The 3,446-nt window shown below is 42.7% G+C and overlaps 1 long non-coding RNA gene across 1 annotated transcript; it reads left to right on the forward strand.

Annotated features, from left to right (window-relative positions):
• Window positions 1-706: 706 nt before the first annotated feature.
• LOC139184839 (uncharacterized) lies at window positions 707-3,148 on the forward strand. Its single transcript, XR_011568350.1, has 2 exons — window positions 707-2,059; window positions 2,387-3,148. It is a non-coding gene; the product is annotated as an uncharacterized lncRNA (long non-coding RNA).
• The last annotated feature ends 298 nt before the right edge of the window (window positions 3,149-3,446 follow it).

The raw sequence follows: 3,446 nt of genomic DNA on the forward strand, positions 1-3,446 counted from the left end.
GAGCCAAATCAGCCTGAACTTGAGCAGAACCAGCCTGAATTTTAACTATGTTTTGGAGTTATACCCCACCCAAATGAGGTGCTCCTCCAGCTCTGGACTTGAAAGGGTGTTCAACTGTTCAGACAGTTCAAGCAACTCAAACCAAGAGAGAATCTTAAAGAGTAAGGATTCCATCCTGGTTCTCCTAGAATGGATGGAAGGGTTGGGCATAGGAAGTTGCTAATCGCCACCTGTTTTTGACCTCTGGCAACAGCGATTTCACATGGTTCAAACTACCCTTCTGTTTTCTTGCTCTCAAAAGTTTAGGACCATGGTATGACAAGCTATAGAAGTCTCTTTGATCTGGCTTCTATCAGTATGCTCCCACACTGTCCTCAAAAGAAAAAGAGTTACAAGCTCTATTTTTAATGATTTCACTTGCAAATCCTTTATTTTGTTCTAATCCAACTCTGCCAGAAGTTCATTGACTTCACCAACAGGAACTTCTGAAATGTCTCTTCGTTGGTGCTATAGACTAAATGTTTGTGTTCCCCCCACAAACAGATTCACAAATTCATATGTTGAAATTTAAACCCCAGTGTGATTGCATTAGGAGGTGAAACCCTTGAGAGGTGATTAGGCAATGAGGGTGAAGCTCTCATGAATGTGATCCCTGCCTTTATAATGGAAACCCCAGAGAGCCACTTAACCCCTTCTACCACATGAGGACACAGGGATCATTATCTGTGAACCAGCAAATGGGTCCTGCCAGACTGGAATCTGCCAGCACCTTGTTCTTGAACTTAGCCTTCAGAACTGTGAGAAAGAAATTTCTGTTGTTTTAAACTACCCAGTTGATGGTATTCTCTTGAACTAAGACAGATGGATTCAATGCTTTGGGTAAGGTCAGGATGATTGCCACAAATGACACGAATCCATAGCACCTGAATCAAAGTCACTTGTTTATTTAGATAGGCAGATGTAGAAGCCTGCATTTGAAGGGGTTGTTGTTTTGTTGCTAAGTTATGTCTAACTCTTTGCAACCCCATGGACTGCAGTATGCCAAGCTCAAACTCAGGTCCAGTGAGTTGGTGATGCCATCCAACCACCTCATTCTTGGTCACCCTTTTCTCCTGTTGCCCTCAATCTTCCCAGCACCAGGGTCTTTTCCAATGAGTTAGTTCTTTGCATTGGGTGGCCAGGGTATTGGAGCTTCAGCTTCAGCATCAGTCCTTCCAATGAATATTCAGGATTGAGTTCCTTTAGGATTGACTGGTTTGATCTTCTTGATGTCCAAGGGACTCTTAAGAGTCTTCAGCACTACAATTCAAAAGCATCAGTTCATCCATTTTTTTTATGGTCAAACTCTCACATATGTACATGAAAAATCAAAACTACTGGAAAAACCATAGCTTTGACTATACAGACTTTGGTCGGCAAGGTAATGTGTCTGCTTTCTAATATGCTATCTAGGTTTGTGCTGTCTAGCTTTTCTTCCAAGGAGCAAGCGTCTTTTAATTCCATGGCTGCAGTCACCATCCGCAATGATTTTGGAGCCCAAGAAAATAAAATCTGTCATTGTTTCCACTTTTTATCCTTCTATTTGTCATGAAGTGATGGTACCAGATGCTATGATATTAGTTTTCTGAATGTTGAGTTTTAAGCAGATTTTCACTCTCATCTTTCACCCTCATCAAGAGGCTGTCTAGTTCCTCTTCACTTTCTGCCATTAGAGTGGTATCATCTACATATCTGAGGTTGGTATTTTTCCTGGCAATCTTCACTTCAGCTTGTGATTCATACAGCCCAGCATGTTGCATGATGTACTCTGCATGTAAGTTAAATAAGCCGGCTGACAATATACAGCCTTTTGTATTCCTTTCCCAATTTTGACCAGTCCGCTGTTCCATGTCTGGGTTTAACTGTTGTTTCTTGGAGCGCATACAGGTTTCTCAGGAGATCGGCATGGTGGTCTGGTATTTCCATGTCTTGAAGAATTTTCCACAATTTGTGATCCACACAGTCTTGGAAACCCACTCCAGGATTCTTGCCTGGAGAATTCCACAGACAGAGGAGACTGGTGGGTTACAGTTCATAGCGTTGCAAAGAGTCGCACACAACTGAAGCAAATGAATACACACACACAATCAAAGGCTTTAGCATAGTCAATGAAGCAGAAGTAGATTTGTTTTCTGGAATTCCCTTGCTTTTTCTATGATCCAATGGATGTTGAAAATTTGATCTCTGGATCCTTTGCCTTTCTAAATCCAGCTTGTACATCTGGAAGTTCTACGTTCATGTACTGTTGAAGCCAAGCTAGATGGATTTTGAAAACTACCTTACTGGCATGTGAAATGAGTCCAATTGTATGCTAATTTGAATATTCTTTGTCATTGCCTTTCTTTAGGATTGGAATGCACACTGACCTTTTGCAGATCTGTAGCCACTGCTGAGTTTTCCAACTTTGCTGGCATATTGGGTGCAACATTTTAACAGCATCATCTTTTAGGAATTGAAATAGCTCAGCTGGAATCCCATCACCTCCACTAGCTTTGTTCATGGTAATGCTTCCTAAGGCCCACTTAAGTTTACACTCCAGGATGTCTGGGTCTAGGTGAGTGACCATGCCATTGTGGCTATCTGGGTCATTAAGACCTTTTTTTTGTATTTGAAAGGGTTCGTCTAGTCAAGGCTATGGTTTTTCCTGTGGTCATGTATGGATGTGAGAGTTGGACTGTGAAGAAGGCTGAGCACCGAAGAATTGATGCTTTTGAACTGTGGTGTTGGAGAAGACTCTTGAGAGTCCCTTGGACTGCAAGGAGATCCAACCAGTCCATTCTGAAGGAGATCAGCCCTGGGATTTCTTTGGAAGGAATGATGTTAAAGCTGAAACTCCAGTACTTTGGCCACCTCACGCGAAGAGTTGACTCACTGGAAAAGACTCTGATGCTGGGAGGGATTGGGGGCAGGAGGAGAAGGGGACGACAGAGGATGAGATGGCTGGATGGCATCACTGACTCGATGGACATGAGTCTGAGTGAACTCCGGGAGTTGGTGATGGACAGGGAGGCCTGGCGTGCTGCGATTCATGGGGTCACAAAGAGTCGGACACGACTGAGCGACTGATCTGATCTGATAGGATATAAAAATAAAACTGAAATCTCAGGTACTTACACGGGGAAAAAAAAATGAAAAGATAGGTTAAAAATAGAAAAGCATCAACCAGTGGTACATTTACTGTTTTGTTGAGCAATATGAGGGCACCACAATAATTCACCAATAATTTACCTTGTTCTTCATGGGCAAGGATGTGAAAAAGCATGTTTGTTGCCTGAGGTAACTACTTACGAGTTTGGTCTACGTGAAATCCCCCACCCACGCCTGGCTGGATCCCATCTGCTTTCTTCTTTCCATGACCTGTAGCTCCTTCAGTCACCTCTGAGTTTCTGTTTTGGTTTACTTTCTGT

This window comes from Bos indicus, chromosome 9 (genome assembly GCF_029378745.1).
Source record: "Bos indicus isolate NIAB-ARS_2022 breed Sahiwal x Tharparkar chromosome 9, NIAB-ARS_B.indTharparkar_mat_pri_1.0, whole genome shotgun sequence".
NCBI classification, from domain to species: domain Eukaryota; kingdom Metazoa; phylum Chordata; class Mammalia; order Artiodactyla; family Bovidae; genus Bos; species Bos indicus.